The sequence below is a fragment of the Cucurbita pepo genome, unplaced genomic scaffold (genome assembly GCF_057944985.1).
Source record: "Cucurbita pepo subsp. pepo isolate OVF unplaced genomic scaffold, ASM5794498v1 scafford_15, whole genome shotgun sequence".
NCBI classification, from domain to species: domain Eukaryota; kingdom Viridiplantae; phylum Streptophyta; class Magnoliopsida; order Cucurbitales; family Cucurbitaceae; genus Cucurbita; species Cucurbita pepo.
In genome coordinates, this window is record NW_028257920.1 from 4,447 (window position 1) to 28,165 (window position 23,719).

Sequence of the window (23,719 nt, forward strand, 5' to 3'; positions counted from 1 at the left end):
TTTCAAAGTGAAGGGAACAAAGACATGTGAGTGAGATAATCCTATACAATTAGTTTGTATAAAACTGAATCACGAAATATTTAATCTCTATTTATAAATTCATTAATTGCGAAGATTAATATTTCACAGATGATCATATGCGACTTGATTTTAATTCTTAGTGAGTTACGAACTCTTGTCTATGAAGGTTATTCTTTTATTTGTATGGATGAGAATGACTTTCGTAACCTAATCATTATGCCTTCCATTTTCAGTACTTGACCAAATGGGAGATGGGAACATAATTTCATGCGATGACTTTCACCCATTCTCATATATATAAGTAGATGAGTAGTTTCCTTTAGTGTTGATTTTGAGATTTGAACAATGAGGCCCACTCCTCTTACTGGCTCGAGAGGGACTTAGTTTATGATTGAATCATTAACAAATGGTTCATTAGAGAATCAGTAATACTTAAAGGTGAAAGATATAATTAAGGGGTATAACGAACTTTTGACCCAGCTGTAATTACGAAAAAATTGTGAATGATTGACTTTTTTGTAATGATTATATCAATTGACACAACTTGTTATACCATCCATAAAAGTGCAACTCTAAATATATAGTTAACCAATGAAAATTGATTAATTAAGACTTTAATTTAGTTAAAAGAAAAATTTGAATGATACAAATTAAAATTTAATCTAAGAAAATAGAACTAATTTGAAGGGTTGGAATAAATATTTAATATGTTAAATAAATACAAATAGAGAAAAATATATTTAATTTAAAGTGTTTATTTAATATATTAAATATAAAAAGACAAAAAAAAATAATAAAAAAAAAAAAACTTAATCTGAACCGTTCACATTAATATTTAATACATCAACTATATTAAACATAAAAGCTAAAAGTTGGTTTATTGTATCACACTTCCATCTTGGCTGAGAATCCCCCGGTTATCCCCCGACTATAACTCCGCATCATTTTTTAGTATAAACGATGCACAAGTCACCTTTTGATCTTTGGGATAGTTCATTTATAACGACTCGAAATTTTCTACTTAATTTAAGGTCGCGACTGTATACATATCATAAATATTGAATGCGGAAATACTACATTTAAACTTTCATGAATCATAACCTTCAGCTTAAAACACAGCCATGGACTTACGTGTTTCGAAAACAACTTTAAAAACAAAACAACAAAAGGCTAAATAAAATAAATGAACGTTTAAATTAAAAATATCCTATCCTAGTCTAAGTCTAAGAAAATAAATACGACTACTCTATGCATATGCCATAGTTTCGAGTTGTGATGTCGTCGTCAGCCGTACAGGAATGCCTTGCCTTAATCTGAAATAAAGGTAGCACGTGGCTTGAGTATTTTAAGAAATACTCAGTAAGTGACCCCACTATTGGGGGTGAAATGCAAGAACATGCAAATGCAATGGCGGGACCTATTATTTAAATCCATTTTCCTACGGTACTGTCCTAACGGGTAATTTGGATGTGTATCATATACTCTACACATAGCCCATACGTGCGAGTATGGACTCACCAGTCAGTTCGCACACCGGCCACCTTCCTTGTTAGGCGAGCATACTTCGGGAGCTCCTTAGGCCAGACACCCGTTAGAACTAGTAAACGTCACGACAACATTAGGTTAACCATAATGATCGTACCCCTGCCTGACCGTCGCAGCATTATGATAAACATAATGATCGTTTTCCTGCTTAGTCATCGCAGCATTATGATAACAATAATGATCGTATTCCTGCCTCGTAACGTATTCGTCCGTACTATTGTGAAGGGTAAGGGGTATTCTCCAATGCATGAACACACAATAATGCATGAAGTCCCAACATTTTTCATTTTCATTATCATTTAATACAACCCCACTAGCGTTCCGTACATCCCATATCATTTTTCATATCACTTATCATATCTTTCATGCATACGCTGGGGTCGTATTTCATGCTAGTTCATTGTTTTGCATGTCAATCATATCATATCATTCAAATTACATAAGTGTATCATAATCATAACATTTCATGCTTCCAGGCATAATAATTTTCATCATATACGTATCATGCCATAACATATCGCATCACAATATTTATATCATAAGCATGTTAATTTATCACATATCTTACCATAACATATTGTCTTTATATCATATCACAATATTTATATCATAAGCATGTTAATTTATCACATATCTTACCATAATATATTGTCTTTATATCATATCACAATATATATACATCCACCATTCACATGTCGTATCATAATCATATCATATCGTAAACACTTTGTGGTCATATCGTCCCCTAACTTATCATAGCCTTAACATTCTTATACCTATCACAGTCATGTCGTTACATGAACGTACCCTGACGTTATCGTTCTATCAATCTATCATAATCCTATCTCTTTCTACCCATAACCTAACTATATTCTTTTATCAACCTCTCATATCCGTAGTACTTCTAGATGTAACCTAACCTTCACGTTTCATGAACAAATCTTACTTCTATCGATTCACAAATAATTCACACATATTAGTATATATGACATGTGCAGAACCACGAGCATGTGTCAACATCAAATATAACCATATCAATAGTAAGGTCAGTTACCTGGTTAGCTTAAGTTGTTGTCACGAATATATCCTTAATGAATGTTCGATTCTATCCCTTGAAATCCAAGTCAACCTATTTGAGCCCATGACATTAGTTTATGGTTTGAACCCTCTCAAATTACTTCTCTAATTTAAATTGGTCCATATACTTTTATTAAAAATCTTATTTTCTATGATTTTGTATAAAAAAAATTGACAGAGTTATTTCAAGTTATTTTGTGTCTGTATTTACTTTTCTTTCTATATTTAGTTTAAGTTTTTTAATACTTGAATCTTTCTTCTTTTTTTTTTATTTATTTGTATTTACTCTCTAGCCTTTTAATTTTGTTCACATGTATTCCAAATTTGTAGTAGATCTCTATTTTCAAATCTATTGTGTTTTCTTTTGTTTGACATAATTTACTAGAATTGTATAAATGATTAATATTTAGCTTCTAAGTCAAACCTAAACCATTGTAATGACCATATCTATCTTCACGTAAATCTCTCTGTTTGCCAACGGTGACTTTCTAACTCAAAGCTAAACCATTGTAATGACCATATCTATCTTCGCGTAAATCTGTCTGTTTGCCAATTTACTAGAATTGTATAAATGATTAATATTTGGCTTCTAACTCAAAGCTAAACCATTAATATTTGGCTTCACGTTAGTCTTACACACTAAAGGTCCCCAGTTCAATCTTGGACAACAACATGCTTCTTTGCTTGGAATGTTGTTGTTAATTGTACAAAATCTTTTTTTGGTTAGTTTTGAAGGAAGGAATCACGGTTAGTTTTTGCACGACCTCATTAGTAACTTGGGAAAACTACTCTTCGTTTAAAATGGTTCGCTATACCAAATTCTATGACATTGATGCCGATGGGAAACATTTTTGTTCATCCAAGACTCATACTCTGAGAAATTTGTGTAACGCTCACTATATAGAACTTTAAGTTCGATTAAGAGTTTGTCCGGTTACTCCCTTTAGAATTTATTTAGACCATTACAAACTAGTTTAAGAACCTTCTCGAAGATTAGTTCATTAAATTATACAAGTTGTGGGTATTAATGAGTTAAAAGACCTCACAGTCACTCATAACTACCACATTGAAACTTAAAAGAAAATCTTTGAAACATTATCCTTCTTCAACTCGTATACTTAAGAGAACTTTCTTCAACTCCTATCTCTTGACTTTTGTTACCTTAATTTGTTCCTTATATTTAATAAATAAATGCACGAGGCTTCATGCATTTCCCGTGACATAGTCTTAATATTTTCATCCAAAGCTTCATGTGTTCGGTGCGATACAATTTACATACCTATGTCCAAGGATTCACGGGTTCCTTGTGACATAGTTTAAGTACCTACACCTAGGTGTTCATACGTTTCCTACGACGTAGTCATTGTCGTAAGACCATATTGCACTACTCATTGGGATGTCTTTAAAATATCTCGGGTTCTCGTTCAAGAGTTTTTTTGTTAAGTCTTGAAATACAACTAAGGAAAAATTCTTAACAAGTACACCCTAAAAATTCTTAACAAATACATGCATAAATCTTTCCTATGTATCTTGTCACTTGGTACTCATAAAAACCTTGATTTCTTATCAAGTGTCTTGAGGGGTAGTTACATACTTTTTCTCTTAGCTCATATCCCTAAGTTGTTATAATCTCCTTAAAATCTTTCATACTTACCCTTATATTGTAAACGAGTCTCACAAATTTTCGTAGTATTTTGAGTATTTAAGATCTTGAAAACATCTTAGAATTCTTATAGGGATATTTTGGTTATTTACCACTGCAAATCTTGGTTTAAATCCTCAACATATTTCAATGGCCTTGTAACATAAGTCTCATTCAATTAAATGTCATTTAGGGGTCACTTTGCTCCTAAGCCAGCTATATATAATTATAGGGGAATTTTAGTCATTTTACACCTACCCTTGGTTTAGCCTTTTATCATAATCTAATTATTATCAAATTTCATACATAACCTTATCATATCATATTGAGTCTTCTCCTAAAATTTCATGAAAAATAAAATCCATTTAGTATGATTGTGGTTTAGGCGCATTGAAATCAACATTCATGTGGACATTAATGTTGGAGAACTTAAATACTTACCTCAACCTCAATTTCAATTTTCTCACTTTCTTCTAGATGACTTGCTTTCTTCTGTCAACAAGATCAATAGTTTAATCAGTTTCCTTCGTTACATTGTCCTCCTAGTCAATTTCTTTTAAGCCTAACTGAAGGTCCAATAATGCACTTTTTTGTCCATATGTCTTCAAGGTCTCATTTTAACATTTTTTCATTCGTTATATGAAAAGGCAACACAACCAAATCACTCTTAAATCATTGTGACTCCTCCCAAATCACTCTTAAATCATTCCTAAATTTAAGATATCTTAAAAATCTCAAACTCCAATCCATGTTTATAAATATTTATAAAACTTTGACCATGATCATAATATCTCATCCACAATGTGGCTCGATTGTAACTTTAAAAATTTTCAATTAGTGTTAGGCAGGGTGGTTTTCTACATCTCACAACTTCCTGAGCTTAGCTCACATTAAAGTCGTTTATGTTATTCATAAATGAGTTTAGGTATACAATGTTTCAACTTTTACTGTGTTAGCTTATTTTTTTTTTTTTCACCCATACTTAAATTTCATATTTACATACTTCATAGTGACGAAATTTCCTTTCGACACTACCACTTTTAATATCTGTAGCAGACTATAAGATGCTGTCATCTATCAAGCTTTTTTGTTCGTTTTCTTTTGAATCTATTTAATCGTCAGTATACGTTGATACATTTTTCCCATCTCTATGGTCATAACACTGCGTATTTTAACTATGTTCAAGACATCTGACATAAAATACTAAACTCTAGCTCCCCATTCATGGTACAAACCGTACTAATCTAAACACTATCAATATATTAATTAACATTCATATTCCATGCTGGGTAAATCATACCAATTCTGTATTAAAATAAACATATAACTAAGTCAACAATAATACAGTCAATGGTGTCAAAATTTAATTAGGAGTTATAGTTGATGATGACCAAGCAGTAACAACATATGAAATCAACAACATTTCCTTTTCTTATCTTATCCATGACATACGTGATGATGATCGGGGGGCATAAGATGTGGGACCATGGAACATGTCAAGCCTATCTTGTAGGCTAGTCTATAGAATCTATAACCTAGAACTCTGATACCAACTGTAACAACCCTAGATGTCTACTAACCTAAAGTCGCTATCGTCATCACAACGTACTCTCTTATGCAGAAATAAATCTTTAAAACTTTATCATAAAACACTGTCATGGACTTGCGTGTTTGAAAATATATTTAAAACAACATAACCAAATATTGAATAGAAAAAATAAACATTAAAAGTAAAAACACCGTGTACTAACCTAAAGTCTAAGAAATGAAATACCATTATCCTATGCATGTGCCATGGTCTTTACTTGTGATGTCGTCGTCAGCTCTACAGGGGTGTCTTGTCTTTACCTGTAATAGAAGTGGCACACGACTTGAGTATTTTAGGAAATACTCAATAAGTGACTCCACTATTAGGGTCACGGAATGAAAACACATGCAACTCATACTTAGGGACCTATCATTAAAACCATCGTAGGGGTGGCTTCCAGTCTGGATAAAATTGGATGTGCGTGTAAGTGTGAGTCTTCAGGCGGTTTGCACGCCCCCTAGACCCATCATAGTCGAGCTGGTTGTCCATAGCCAGATGTCCGGAGGTCAGCAAATCCCGAGTGTCTTGCGAGGCATGATCATGATCATCGCAACATTATGTTAGAAATAATGATCATTTTCTTGTCTCATGACGTACGCATTTGTAACATCGTAAAAGGAGACATTCCCTGATGCATCTAAAAAACTCCTTCCATTTTCCTTCATATCATATCATTTTTCAACATTGTCTTTAAGACATGTATCGGGGTTGAATACCGTATCATTCCTATCATACATCATATTATGTCGTACCATGCACATAACATGTCCTTCAACATATTATATCATAGAAATATCATATCATAGACATGATGTCATAGACATATCACATCATATCATAATGCATGTCTCATCATGTATTACATCGCCGAACGTATTACACCATAACATAAATCACATCATCAGCACATCACATGTAATAGCCCTAAATTTTTACTAACCTAAAGTCACTACCATCATCATAGTCTATGCTCTTGTGTGGAAGAAACATTTAAAACATCATCGTGAAACATAATCTTTATCTTAAAACATTACTTCAACTTAAAACACTGTCATGGACTTACGAGTTTGAAAACATATTTAAAACTAGATAAGAACATCCTATGCATGTGGCATGGTCTCTGATTGCAATGTCGTCGTCAACGGTACATGGGTGTCTTGCCTTTACCTAAAGTAGAAATAGCACATGACTCGAGTATTTTAAGAAATACTAAGTAAGTGACCCCACTGATGGGGTCAAAGAATGCAAACATGTGTAACTAATGATCTAGGACCTATCGTTAAAACGGTCATGGGGTGTCCTCCAATTTAGACAACATTGGATGTGTAGTACTTCCCTACACACAACCCACACGTGCGAGCTGGATCCCAGGCAGTTCACACACCTAGACTAGCCTACAACGTAGATCTTGTAGACTTGATGTGTTCCATGGTTCAATCATTGATGCTCTGTCACCATTATATACACAATGCATAAGATTAAAAAAGGAAAATGTCATGATGATATTTCTTGTGATTGGCTCTATGTTTTAAATGTTATGTAGCATGAAAATTGACGAGCTTTAATTATATTATATATTGCAGCATGATGCTTGATTTAATTTCGCTATTATATGCTTGCAATGTTGTATGAATTTTTTATGTGTACTATGATATTGTATTGTTAGTAAATGATAGACTTGAGAATTATCTTGGTTTTTAGAACCATGTCACCTAGAGGATGTGGAAGATGAAGAAGAGGAAGGGGAGGACCCCCTATTAGATGTAGAGGAAGAGGTGAGGCTAAAGAGAGCTCACCTCGAGAAGGATTAGTAACTAGGAAGGATGCAGCTGCATTGCCTAAAGTTGTACCGCCACAAGCTGCACCACCTCTAGCAGCACCAGTGATTGGAATAGACCCTATTACTAGTTTGATGCGGGAGTCGTTTTAGGTCATGATGCATGCCATAATGATCACCCAACAATCCAACACTTGCAATCTACTAGAGTAGCGAACTGGCTACACGACTTCAAGCGGTATGATTCGCACCCATTCACTAGTACTACGAGAGATCCAACAGAAGTTTAGATGTGGATTTCGTCCATGGAAATCATATTTATGTCAATGGAATGTCTGAACAACCAGAAGGTACCTGGTGCGTCATTTATGCTGCAAAAGAACGCGTAAGTATGGTGGACGGACAATAAGGATAATATTAATCCAAGAGGGGGAATCATGGCGTGAGATCAATTTAAGGAGGCTTTCCTAAAGAAGTATTATCCCAAAGCGGTGTGTCTTAAGAAACAGCAGAAATTCATCAATCTGACTCGGGGTGGACACTCAGTGGACAAATATGACAGAGAACTTATGAGATTAAAAAGATTTACGCCGTCATTGATGGATACTGAACAAAAGATGACATATAATTTTTTTTTTTTTTTTTGGGGCCTAGCCTTGTAGGTCTGCCACATGGTGGAAGCCATAAACCAAAGATGTATGAGGAGGCACTAAGAATGGCAAAAATCCCTGAAAAAGTTTCAAGAGGAAAGACATCGAGAACCAGCGGTCATTATCAGAAGGAAGCAATCATATGAGCCTAGAGGGACAGACTATCGACCATCAACGCAAAGGCCTTAATACGCTGATAGGCGTCCTGCCCAACATTTACACAGATGCCAGGGATAAAGAGAGGGGTCAGAAACATGAGAAGCTTTGATGCCACTAATGCGGAAAACAACACTAAGGTAAATGTATGGCTGGCTCAAGGATATGCTCAGATGTGGTCGCGAACATCAAACGACCAAATACTATATTGGGAAGGGTACCAAGAGTCCAATAGAACCACCTAGAGGTTTAGGAAGTGGCGAGCGAACTGTGCCAACCCGCTTGCAAGCAAAGGAGTATGCATCCACTAGTGGGGATGCTGGAACATTTGACACCGTGGTGACAGGTACGCTATCTATACTAAGTCACTACATATTAACGTTATTTGATTCTAGTTCTACGCATTCCTTTATATCCATGCCTTTTGTTAGTCAAAGAGAATTCACGGTAGAACCCTTATTGCATGTATTATATGTTAGTACCCTAGTGGGAGTAGATCTAGTTACTGAGAATAGGATAAAAGACGGACAAGTAATAATGGCTGGACAAATCATAAGCGTAGACTTGAAAGTAGTGAGTATGACAGATTTTGATGTCATATTAGGAATGTTTTGGTTAGCGGAGAACTATGCAAGTATAGATTGCCACAAGAAGAAAGTGGTTTTTTCGCCACCAACTAGACCAAACTTTAAGTTGAAAGGAACCTGCACGAGAGTCACCCCAAAGATAGTGTCGATGATGAAAGCCAAACACTTGGTACAACAAGGATGATGGGCTATACTAACATGCGCAGTGGACGTAAAAGGAAAAGAGAAAACAATGGATACGACATCCATAGTAAACGAATTCTCAAGTGTCTTCCTAGAGGATTTACCAGGAGTTTCTCCTTCACGAGCTGTAGACTTCGGATAGAACTCAAACCAGGAACTAGACCTATCTCTAAAGCACTATACCACATGGCTCCAACGAAATTAAAGGAACTAAATTTACAACTACAAGATCTACTATAAAAGGGTTTAATTCGACCTAGTTTATCTTGTTGGTGTGTGCTGGTGTTGTTTGTGAAAAAGAAAGACGTGTCCATGCGCCTATGTATTAACTATAGGGAGTAAAACAAGAGAACAATAAAGAACAACTACCCACTCCCTTGCATCGAGGATTTATTCTACTAGCTCCGAGAGGCGACAGTATTTTCCAAGATAGACCTTCGATCAAGCTATCATCAGATTAAGATTAAGGAATGAGATGTATCGAAAACAACCTTTGAACAAGATATGGTCACTACGAGTTTGTAGTGATGTAATTTGGCCTCACCAACGCACCAGTCGTGTTCATGAAATTAATAAACCATGTATTCAAGGAATGTCTAAACATGTTTGTTATGATGTTCATAAACAACATTCTAATATACTTGAAAACGGATCAAGAACACCAGGAACACCTCCGAAAAGTCTTAAGTATCTTAAGGTGGAACAAGTTGTACGCCAAATTTTCCAAATGTGCATTTTGGCTACGAAAAGTCTCAATGTTAGAACACGTAGTGTCTAAAAATGGGATTTAAGTGACTCCACTATGATAGAAGTCGTCACTAAATGGGAACATCCAACTACGGTTACAGAGGTATGAAGCTTCCTGGGGTTAGTAGGCTACTATCGAAAATTTGTCCGAGGCTTCACTAGAATAGCCTCGCCTCTTACACATTTTACAAGGAAGGACATACCTTTTATATGCAATGACGCATATGAGGCCAGCTTCCAAGACCTAAAATAAAGACTAGTGTCAACTCCAATGCTCATGTGATCATAAAGCTCGGAGGGATACGTAATCTACAACGATGCATCTAAAAAAAGATTAGGGTGCGTGTTGATGCAACATTGTAAGGTTGTTGCTTATGCATCACGCCAATTGAAAGAATATGAGAAAAACTATCCTACGCACAACCTAGAATCGGCCGCAGTAGTATTCGCAATATAGATATGGTGACATTCCCTGGAGAAAAGACCCAAATTTACATGGACCACCAATAGCCTAAAATACTTCTTCACCCAAAAAAAATTTCGTTGGTTGGAATTAATGAGGACTACGATATAGATATCCAGTACCACCCTGGAAAGGCAAACGTAGTCAGAGATGCCTTAAGTTATAAAACGGCACACTAGTTCGTCCTCATCACTTGAGAGTTAAAAGTACATGCCATGTTAGTTTATTCTAAAAGTTTTAGTTGCTATTTTTAGGTTTTAGTAATTATGACTATCTGGTCATTACTGTGGTCTTTTGCCCATCTTTTGCATGATATTCTGTTTTGGGTGAGGATTTTGTTTTTCTCTTCTATCAATCATTGTACGCCTCATAAATATAGTGTTTTTTTTCACCTAATAAAGGACTGAATTTCATTCCTTTGCAAACTTATCTTCTAATGCTACATTAAATTTATCATTTAGCATCAGAGCGCCTGGTCTCTTCCAGCTGCAGCCAAAGATGACTACCGAAGGCAACTTTGTTCAACCAGTAATTCAAAATTTGTTGGTCACTACGATCATTAGAGCATGTTAATGGAGAAATTTCTTCGCTCTAAAGAATATTGGCAAGTAGTTGAGTCTTAGATTTCTGGTGTAGAATATAGATGATCTTGATTACTTAGATGAACAAAAAGAGGTAGCAAATCAGAAATTGAAAGATTGAGAAGCTAAGAACTACCTTTTTCACGCCATCGAAACTATTTCGGGCAAAGAATTTGGGATTCAATCAAAGGATTCAATCAAAAAAAAATTCCAAAGAAATACAAATGTGAAACCAGCACAACTACAGAGTCACAACTATAGACTCTATGCAACCACTTTGAGATCCTTCAAATGTATTCTTTTACAGAAAAAAAAAAAGAAAAAACTTCTTATCATGACTACACCATAAAAAAATCATTTATCTATATTCCATCCATTATCTCTCTTTTGAAAATGTTCTCTCATTTCTTATATTTTTTTCTCCTACTTTTTTAATACCCTCTTAATTTCTTCTTAATTTCCTCTTAATTTCCTTCTTGCTCTTTAAAATTTTTCTCTTTTTTTTTCTTTAAATCCCAAAATTTTTAATAGACAATGAATGTACTAAACTTTAACATTTAAATATCTTATTTCTGTAAAAGTATTGAGTTGGAAAAGAATAATATTGAAAATAAACGATCTATTTGAGTGTAAATTCATGTTGAGAAATGTTTGTACATGGAGAGTTGGGGACAAAATTGTAGAGGAAAGTGATCAAAGAATATTTATTTTCAATTTTTGAAAAAAAAATTAAGAGTATTTTGAAGTTTTTTGTTTTAAAAAAAATATTAAAAGTATTAACTGAACTTCTAGTTCAATTGTATTTTTTAAACTACCTATTACACGTCTATCTAACTAACAATAAAAGTTTTTTTTTTTTTTTTTAATGAATATTGATGAAACATTTGGAGGTACTAAGGATATTTTTTAGAACATTAAATGTAAATTATTAACTATTTTTTCATTATCAACATTTAGTTGTTGTGGTGTAGTTGTTATCACTTTAGTTTAAAACACTAAAGATTCCTAGTCCGATTTTTCGGAACTCGGTAGCAACAATTTTTTGGAACAAAATGTCAAATTTTTTTATCATTCTAAAAGTTTTTGGGCCTAAAGAGTTTGGGGAGAATAAAATATAATTATGAAATTAAATAAAAATAAAATAAATTTATGTTTCTCCAGAATAAAAAAGACTCATAAAATAAAATTATGAAATAAAATAAAATAAAATTATTATGAAATTAAAAAAATAAAATAAATTTATGTTTCTCGAGAATTAAAAATAATTATAAAATTAAATAAAAATAAAATAAATTAATGGGTATATAATTGTATCCTACCCAACATAAGATTTTTTTTTTTTTTTTTTTTTTTTTTTTTTTTTTTTTTTTTTTTTTTTTAAATGGCACATGTATTATATTTTTATTGGTCAACCGTATAAGGGTGTCTTGCATTTACCTGAAATAGAAGTAGCACACGACTTGGGGTATTTTAAGAAATACTTCGTAAGTGACCCCACTATTGGGGTCAAGGAATGCAAACACATGCTACTATGATTGGGGACCTATTGTTAAAATCATCATGGAGGTGGCCTCCAATCCAAACGAATTGGATGTGTAGTACTTCCCTACACATGATCCACACGTGCGAGTGTTAGTCCAAAGGTAGCTTGCACCCCCTGGAACCATCAGAGTTGGGCTATTGTCCGTAGTCGGACGTCTAGAGGTTAGCACACCCCCCCGAGTATCATGCAAGGCATGATCGTTATCATCGTCAACATAGTGTACGCGTCGGTGAACACACAATATACATGAGGTCCCTATGATTTTCATCTTTAAATCATTCTTATGACACAACCCTATACATTATTCATACATCACCATAGGTAACATGCATGCATTGGCCTTCATACGTTCATCATCATTAACATCAATTAGTGTTGTATCTTAGAAAAGTCATCGTCATAATGCATCATGGTATTTAATTTCCAACAAAGATCTAAATAATTATAACCAAATTAATACCTTTCAATAAAATAAAAAGAAGATTAAAATATGAATAATGACTTCCTCAACAAAGTCTCTCCTTCTAAGAGAACTAAACATTTTGGTTTTCTGTTTGTTTGTTAAGGAAGGAATTACTGATACTTGGTAGGAGAAGTATTTTAGGGGAAGTATTTTAGGGAGAAGTTGTGAGAGGTTAATGGAAAGTAAAAAACCCCCTTATAATTTTTTTCTTATTTTTTATTTTATTATTATTATTATTATTATTTTTTTTTTTTTTTTTTATGGTTGTTACATCATATACCTCTAAAAAAAATCGTCCTCGAAAGCGTTTTAATCTCGGAATAACTTTGGTCCTTGTCTATCTGGAAAGGTTTATGGTCTGGAATGTGCATTAAGTCGGTCATGTATTTACGAAGCATGAATATGTGACATATGTTATATAAGGTAAAGAGGGACTGTGGTAGGGGAACCTGTATGTTAGTAGTGTTAATGGCACGACCCGATTTTCGAGGCTTCGAAAAACCGAATCGTGACTAAAAAGACGAAATCGAAAACAAACAAAAGGAAAATAAAAGAAAAGAAATGCAAAGTAAAAGGATAAAAATACTTTGAATTAAAACAAAAGAGAGAAATTTTGTTCGTTAATTATTACAAAAGAAATTGCAAATATAAAATGAAATACAAAAAACTCCAAAAGACCGAAAAGGGACTGACGCTCCGGAACGACCCCCTCTGTGACTGTACAGCTCTCAAACGCTCCTCTACCTCGACCAGCAGCCAGCGAACACCTGAGAAAAATAAAGGAGAACGGGATGAGTATAAAAATTATACTCAGTAAGCCACCTACTTGTAGGCTCTCTTCGCATCTTAATTTAACAGAAACTCAGTTCTAGGACATCGGGTTCTAACCTTAGTCTCTTGGGGCTTGCCCCTTGGGTTTCACCGGTTCATCGTCCTTTCATTAGTCACCTAGAGGTTACTTATGCCAAGCTGATATGATCGGTATCTCTCTATGAGGCGCTACCTCTACATGGCTATCTAGGACTACATGGTATCTAGCCTAGGGGGTGCTGAATACCCCTACGCCCATATAGTCCTCCTATGGGGGGGCGCGACCCAACTCGTTCCCATGCAGCTAATGGGCTGTACGACGTGGGGACACATTCCCCATGCGAAATGGCTAAGAGCAGTAAGGACTGATCAGAGACCCTTGGTCCTCCCACGAAGCTATAGATACCGTTCTCACGCTAGCAATCTATAAACACTCCTAGGTACTTTCTTGCCATGGTTAACTGCTAAGTTCCTAGGGGAAAATTAAGTCTGGCTGGAGCGACATATCGCTCCTAATAGTAATTCTCTAAGCTTATCATAGAAATGGGTACTAGAAAATAACGGGTGTGCATGCAACCGTCTTCTAACATCCTAATATTCATGCAAACTAGGCAGGCCGGCTCAACGAGGCGATGGCCTCCATCCAGCACCCAAAACACGAAGTTCGCGCTCAATGGGGCGAATTCATCCATCGAGCACCCGGAACACGGAATACACAATTCCAACCTAAATTAAGCGCATGCATACGTACAATGGAAGCTTAAGGCATACAAGCAACACTCAGATAATTCACCCAACACATCATAACAATCCATCTGATTAATTTCATTCATGGAGAGCTAATTTAAGGCAAAATTACTAACATGCATACATACAATCCAAGCGAACCCTACAAGTATTTCTTCCTAAATACTGGGTGGTGACTTACCTGGTTGACGCGTGCTCTTTTTGCTAGCGTTTCTTTGCCCGTGAGGTGTCCAAAAGTACTGATTTCTTTAAATTAGGTCCCTATTCACGTAAGAACAGTATTAGAACTGGAACCGGGACAAAAATCTGGCAAACAGAAAGCAACCGGGCAAAATTGGCCATTCCACGCGCGCTCACGCGCGCGGGAAGGCGCCAGTCGTAGGCTGCACGCGCACCCGCCTCCGCGTAGTCGCGGGTCGGCCGGTCCGGTCGGCTCGGCTCGCGTCGCGGTTCGGCCCGGCTTACAGGCGACACGTGTCGATGCCTCGCTGGATCTGCGTTGCTCCGCCGATGGTCGACGCTTGTCCGGCGCCTGTCGCAGCCGTCTGGCGCCTGTCGCAGCCGTCCGGCGCCTGTCGCAGCCGTCCGGCGCCTGTCGCCGCCGTCCGCTGCTCGCCGGCCGACTCCTTTCTTTTTTTTTTTTTTTTTTCTTCTTCTTCTTTCTTCTCCGCCCTCTGAAAATTGAAACACAACCTTCTTTTCTGATTTTCATATCTTTCGATCCGTAGATCGGATCGACATGATTCCTTCGACAAAGTTTTAGATCGTGTTACTGGCTACGTCCTCATGTTTTTTTCGTAATTTTCGATTAACTACCAGACGAGTTAAGAAGGTCAGAATTTCGCTCACCATTCTCGGACGACTCTCGGATCTCCGCCTTCGGGTTGAGGTCTGGCCAAACTTCTTCACAGATCATGCGTAGAGTTGTTCCTAGATGAATATATCAAGATTTCAGATCTTGATTCGCAAAGGAAAACCATAGATTTGGGAAAAGTTCAAGATCCTTACCTTGCGGGTTTTCCGACTTCTTGATGAAAAATAGGACTCCGGCCACCCACATTCTCTTTTCCCTTCCAAGAAAGTCTCTCTGCATGATCTTCACCTCCTTGCATCATGATCTTCACCGGAATAGACTCCGACGGTAGTTTTCGGTGAGTCTTCCGGCGGTTCATCCTTTCTCCTCTCTCTAGGTTCTCTCTACCCCTTTCTCTCACTATCTCTCTTTTGCAGGATTATGGATGGGGTTTCGTTTGGACCCCTTAGGTGGTTGGAGGGGCAAATTTACCTATTTGCCCCTCTCGACTTTTCCCTTTCTTTTTTTTTTTTTTCTATTTCTATTTCTCTTTCTTCGGGTATTACAGTTAAGGATAGTTAGTATTTTATTATAGTTGACTATATATCATATTTGATACTTTATTATAGTCAAATATCTTGTATCCATTTGTTGATTTTTTCATATCTTTGTAATTTATTTGATTCTCAAAATGATAATAAACATAGAACTTTTAAACGAATTAGGTGTGGTGATTTTAACAAATATTCTCATGGTACAAGAGCCTTTCAGTTTATGAACCCCGAATCTTTCTTTTCAATGGCTTTTAAATTCTCTACCATCTTCTTCTCCACCACCACTACTGGCTTTGATGCTGTAGTGGTAGTCTCCATGGCGGACATAGGCGGAGCCGATTGATTACTCTTCGGCTCCACCCTTTTGACCTCTAAATCATCCTTTGCAGGTCAACCCTTCGCCATACTCTGTACATACAACATCACCTTCTCCAACACAACCGGTTTCTCCCTAACCAACATAGCCTCTTTCATTTTCTTTCCAATCGGTCCTTCATCCTTTATAGAAACCCTAACCTCAAGATCCTCATAAGCTTTCTCATAAAAAATATACAAAATCTCAAGTACTGACCTTCAGCAGAGATTTACCTTTGGGATCCGGGCACCGTGCTGGCCTCTTCGCGAACCAAATCGCAGCCAGCCTCCTCACCAAAATTGGCTCCTTTATCCATTGGGACAACTCTTTGGGCTTCAACATCGTCTTCGTCAATTCCTCTCCGTCTATTGGAACTTCACCACCTGCTATGGCGTTGACTACTTCTCAACCAGCTCTGTCTACTACTCTTTTGGAGTCACCAGGCAAAATATGTTCGAGATATTCTTACTCGTACTCATTTTCTCAATAGCAAACCAGTCCACAAGATGCAGACACCACTCCATCTCCGTCCCTCTCTTCCTTTCTTCGTCGCAAATACACCACAGAGTTTGCATTCTCAAGTTTCTGCCCTCTTCTTCCTCACTCTTGCCCTTTTCTCATAATAGAGCCATCGCTCTAATTCTGAAGCCTTTGCCTTGCGTCTCTATAGCCCACAACCAATGATTGTTTCTCAACACCAGATTGCTGATCGTTCAATTTTCTCTAATCTTGCTCTCTATCGATCACCTGTTGGTGTCTTCTTTATTGACTTTCTCTTTGACCCGTCAATTTCTATTTTTCCAATTTCCTCCTGCCTCTTTCTCCATTTCCATACTCTTTTTCGATTCATTCCCATTCTATTTTAAATTGCAATTTCTATATCTTCTAATGTTAGATTTGTAGGAATTCTTATGGAGATTTTTTATTCTCCCTCTTCTTTGTTCAATTTGTTACTTGACCAAGGCCCTTCCAATAGCCCTCTCTCTATATTCTCCTTCCTCTCGGTTTCCTCCTCCTACTTTGTGGGGTAGACATATTCTCGTTGGAGCCATTGCCGCTACAGTTTTAGATCGTCAAGAAAATACTATGCCGCCCAATTAGACGTCTCCTTCGAACAAAATTGCTGACAAATTCACAAAAAGTGTTTCTCAACCTCTCTTTGAATTTTTCATATCCAAGCTTCACATTCGTTCAAATCTGACGCTCAGCTTGTGGGGGGGTGTTAAGAATATTTAGTACTGAATTATATTTTACCATATATATCATATTCCATCTTTTATTATAGCCAAATATCTAGATATTTGTCTTCCATTACGGCTTACCATAAATATCATATTTGTCTTCCATTATGGCTTACCGTAGGTATCATATTTTCCTTTCTATTATAGGCAAACATCTTATATCCATTTATTGCTCTTCTATTTATTACTCTTTTCATATCCTTGTAATTTTTTATTCTCTAAATGATTATAAATAGAGAACTTTCACACCATTTAGGTGTGGTGGTTTTACCAAATATCCTCAACAGGTACGATTCAATCTAACATGTCGATAGGTATGCTAAAGCATGGACTTAACTCGTGCTTCATTTGAACCTTATTATGTTGTTCATCGAGGCTACCTTCAAGCATACTTTGTTGCCTACTTTCAACTCTAGCTCTCTACGTATTACATCAATGGAACATTTTTTTATTTCTTATTTTTCTGTCTACACCAAGTTGTATGCATCCACATCCTAACCTTTTGCACGACCTCATTAGTGGCTTGGACATACTACTCTTCGTTTAAAATGGTTACTATACCACATTCTATGGCATTTTGTGCTGAAAGGAAACATTTTTGTTCATCCAAGACTCATACTTTGAGAAATTTGTGTAATGCTCACTATATAGAACCTTAAGTTTGCTTAAGGGTTTATCCTGTTACTCCCTTTAGAATTTATTTAGACTATTACAAACTAGTTTAAGAACCTCCTCGAAGATCTATAGAAGTTGTGTGCATTAATAAGTTAAAAGACCTCACAGTCACTCATAACTACAACATTGAAACTTAAAGGAAAGCTTTGAAACATTATCTTTCTTACTCCTATACTTGAGAGAACTTTTGTTTCTTGAGGTGTACCTCTTGTCTTTTGTTACCTTGATATGTTCCTTATATTCCGTAAACAACTGCATGCTTGGATTATATCCTTTTAGCAAAACTAATACAAAATGTTAATCCTAATGCTAGAAAACCTTAAATACGCAATTCAGTCTTAATTTCCAACTTTTCCACTTCCCTTAAATGACTTACTTTCTTCTTTTTGTTAGGATTTATGCCCGAAAGTCTAGTAATTAATTATTTACTTTATAACAATAATTTTTGTTATTTTATTTGCAATTTAATTGTTATCCATTGTATGCAAATTCAAGGTTATTAATGTAATCTTGAACAACATGTGGTTGACATACAAGAGGATCGTGTTCAAGTAATAGCCTAAAGGCTCTATAGTATATGGATAAGGATGGGTGCCTTATCCTGGTAACACTATTGATACAACCCACTTTGTAATCGTTACGAACGATTTGATCCAAATCGTTCGTGTGGAGACATGTAAGTGGAGGTATCCTATACAATGAATTTGTATAAGAATGGAACAAGAAATGTTTAATCACTCTTTATAAATCCGTTAATTGAGAAGATTAATATTTCACATGATGATCATATGCGACTCAATCTTAATCTTGAGTGAGTTATGAACTCCTGTCTGTGAGGGCTTGTACTTTAATTTACATGGGTGAGAATGACTCTTTTAGCGGATTCAATATGCCTACCGTTTTGGAGACTTGACCAAATAGGGAGTTGGGAACATAATATCATGAGATGAAATTCACTCCTTTCCATATAAGGAATGTAGATGAGTCGTTCTCTTTAAGTACTGATTTTGAGACTTGAACAATGGAGCCCCACCCTCTCATTGGCTCGAGATGGACTTGGTTTACCCTATGCATATGCCAAAATCTTTGCTAGCGATGCCGCCGTCCTCCATACAAGTGCGCCTTGCCTTTACCTAAAAAATAATGTGGCACACGACCTTAGTATTTCGAAGAATACTTAGTAAGTGGCCCCACTATAGGAGGTCATGCAAACGCAAACATATGCAATCATGATTTAAGGACCTATCTCTAACATCATAGGGGTGACCTTCAGTCTCGAAAAAATTGCATGTGAAGTACTTCCCTACACACGATTCACACGTGCGAGTGCCAATCCACTAGGCGCTCGCACATCCCCTAAACCCTCTGGTCAAGCTAATGTCATATGCCTCAGGAACACCCTCCTCTGGTCAAGCTATTGTGTGCGTCCACACTCATCATCTCTAGGGGAAGTAGCCCTATGCTTATAAACATACAACATGCATGAGATCCCTCTAAATTCATCATAATATCTCTTCTAATACAACCCTCTAGTCGCATCTCTTTGTTATTCTAGGTAACACATACTCGTGGATATTTATATTAATATCATTTTCATGCTGTTAGGGTTGTGTCGTATGTCGATCTAACGACATGATGAAATATGGCACTCATCATCATATAGCATGCTCAATATGGAAAATATCATCATATTAAGGTAAACGTCACACAACCATCATGCTCATCATATTGTCATAAAGTGCATCAAGAATATCAAGTACGTCATTCATCGAAATATATATATACTACGCACATCATAAAGCATCATAACTCATACATCATCATATCTCGTACATCATCATAACTCATACATCATCATACACTAATATATGACATCATATGATACAACTCATACATCATTCATTATATACTAGTATATGGCATCATACCATACAACTCATACATCATCATAACTTATACATCATCATATACTAACATACGACATCGTACAACACAGTTCATACATCATCATAGCTCATACAATTTTTAGCCTATCCTATAGTAAGGCCACTTACTTGGTTGGCCTTGACTCAAGTACTCCCTAATTAGCTAAACATAAACTGTGATGTCCCACATTGGTTGGGGAGGAGAACAAATCACCCTTTATAAGGGTGTGGAAACCTTCCCCTAGCAGACGCGTTTTAAAGCCTTGAGGGGAAGCCCAAAAGGGAAAGCCTAAAGAGGACAATATCTGCTAGCGGTGGATCTGGGTCGTTACAAATGGTATCAGAGCCAGTCACCGGACGATGTGCTGGCCTTCTCGCTGTTCCCCGAAGGGGGGTAGACACGAGGCGGTGTGCCAGTAAAGATGCTGGGCCCCAAAGGGGGGTGGATTTGGGGGCAGTCCCACATCGATTGGATAAAGGAACGAGTGCCAGCGAGGATGCTGGGCCCCGAAGGGGGGTGGATTGTGATGTCCCACATTGGTTGGGGAGGAGAACAAATCACCCTTTATAAGGGTGTGGAAACCTTCCCCTAGCAGACGCGTTTTAAAGCCTTGAGGGGAAGCCCGAAAGGGAAAGCCCAAAGAGGACAATATCTGCTAGCAGTGGATCTGGGTCGTTACATAAACTCTCGTTCCTTGAGAGCTGCTTCCTACGGTGCTAGAGTTTGTTTCCAATCACACCGTTCACCACCTTCCATTAGTATTTCACAATTAAATAACTAATAATTCAATAAATGTGAAATACGGCTCTAAAACGACCTTGATTACCTTAACTGGGGCCGAAAATGGATCTAGGACGGTCGAAACAGTGGAAACTGGGCTAAAACAGCAGCCGAGCCACCGAAGCGTCGTCGGAGCGTCCAAACCGCTCAAGCCGAAGGGTTGCTTTCATAGAAAATGGACACGTGGCAGCACCAGAGCAGCCCATGTCGATGCAAGCGTCTCGGGTCGAGGTTTGGTTTGGGTTGGCTCGTGGTCGCGTTTACGGCTAGGCTGCTGACTCGGTTTCTGTTTATAGATCGGGCCGCGAGTGAGTTAGGCTGCGGGCTGGTTTGGTTGGGTCGAGGGAACTTGGACCTCGGGTTTGTAGAGGCAAGCACGGGTCGCGGGTTGCGGGTTGGATTGACATTTGGCTACTGGTCCGAGGAGGGATTTGGGCTATGGGTTCTACAAATTTTTAGTACGAACACTACAGCGGCCAATTCTAGGTCATGGGTAGGATAATTCTTTTTGTATTCTTTTAGTTGACGGGAGGAGTATGCAACAACCTTACATGTTGCATTAACACACATCCTAGTCCCTTCTTGGACGCGTCACTATAGATTACGTACCCTTTTGAGCTTTCAGGTACTGTGAGTATCTGGGTTGTTACCAATCTCTCTTTTAGGTTCTGGAAGCTTGCCTCACGAGCATCATTCCATATAAATGATACCCCTTTTCTCGTTAACTGTGTTAAAGGTGAGACTATCCTAGTGAAGTCCTGCACAAACCATCGATAGTATCCTGCTAGTCCTAAGAAACTCCGTACTAATTTTATCGTAGTTGGGCGTTTCCACTTTGTGACCGCTTCGACCTTAGTGGGATCTATGGATACTCCGTCCTTTGTCACCACTTGTCCTAGGAAAAAGACTTGTCGTAACCAATATTCACACTTTGAGAACTTCGCGTATAACTTGTTCTCTCTTAAGGTGGCTAGGACTTTTCAGAAGTGTTCCTAGTGTTCCAAGTCTGTTTTTTAGTACACTAGGATGTCATCAATGACCACGATCACGAAAGTGTCTAGACAGTCCTTGGTGAGGCCAAATGACATCACTACGAACTCATAGGGATCGTACCTTGTCCTAAATGCTGTCTTTGGTATGTCTTTTTCTTTAATCTTTATTTAATGGTAACCTGACCGCAAATTTATCTTAGAAAATATCGTTGCCACTCTGAGTTGATTGAATAAGTCTTCCGTTCGAGGCAGAGGCTATTTGTTCTTTATGGTTCTCTTATTTAGCTCTCTGTAATCGATGCATCGACGCATCGATCCATCTTTCTTCTTAACAAACAACACTGGTGCACTCTAAGGGGATACACTAGGTCGAATGAACCCTTTATTTAGTAAGTCTTGTAAATACGCCTTGAGTTCCTTCAACTCTGTTAGCACCATGTGATAGGGTGCTTTGGAAATAGGCCCAGTTCCTAGCTTGTCTTCGATGACGAAATCGATCACTCAAGAAGGGGGTATTCCAGGTAGATCGTTCGTTAATGCATCTGAAAACTCGTTTACTATTGACACGTTTTCTAGGGTCTTTTCTTTTCCTCTTACGTCTACGACACATGCTAATATAGCCCATCCGCCTTGTTGGACTAACCTATTTGCTTTCATCATCAAGACTACCTAGGGGGTAATCCCGGTACTCGTGCCTTTAAATTTAAAGGTAGGTCCCGCTAGTGGCAAATATGTTACTTCCTTTTTACAACAGTCTATACTAGCATGGTTTTCGGCTAGCTAATCCATGCCTAGTATGACGTCGAAGAACATCAAGTTCACTACCATCAGGTCAATGCTTAGAGTTTGGTTCCCTATGATTACTTGGTCATTTTTACTCTATCCCTAGCTACTATTTCTAATCCCAAAGGGGTGCTTACAGACATTTCATGCAATAAGGGTTCTAATTCAAACCCCATCTGTGATCCTTCTTGAGGTGAACTCTCTTCAGCCTCACCTCGTCCTCTACCTCTAATAGGACATCGTCCCCTTCCTTGTCTTACTCTTTCGCGTGGTTTAGGCAGCATGGTTCAAGAAACCAAGATAGCATTTCTTAAGTCTAAGGTTCATCACTATGCATATATATTATTAAAAATACATATTCTAAAGTCTCATATTGCAAACAAAATCACTCAACATACAACAAATCACATCATACTCTATAATAAATACATGAAATATCACAACAATTTCAGTAATATCACTAGAAAAATGCATGCGAGTTCGAAAATGTTTCTCTTTTCTTATCTTATGCAAGACGTACTTGATGGTGACAGGACATCGATGTTGGGACCATGGAATGTGCCAAGCCTACATCGTAGGCTAGTCTACAGAATCTAAAACCTAGAGCTTTGATATCAACTATAACGACCCTAAATTTCCACATACTTAGAGTCGCTACTAACGTCTCATGTTCATCTATAATGTGGAAATATAATTCTTACATGAACATCATTTATAACGTAAACTTTGAAAAACGCTTAAAACAACTTCTTATCTGGAAAACACAGTCATGGTCTTCCATCTAAAGAGGAGGGAAGAGAGATAGGAGAGAAATCTAGAGCTAAAAAGGTGGTTTGTTTTATGACCCTCAAGAAAATAGAGTGTTTGTATCAACAAACACTACATTCTTAGAGGAAGACCACGTAAGAAAAGTGAGATTTCTAAAGAAGCTACTGATAAAACAACAAGAGTTGTTGATCAAGCTGGTCCTTCAACAAGAGTTGTGTTGATGGAGCTGACACTCCTGGTCAATCACATCCTTCTCAAGAGTTGAGAATGCC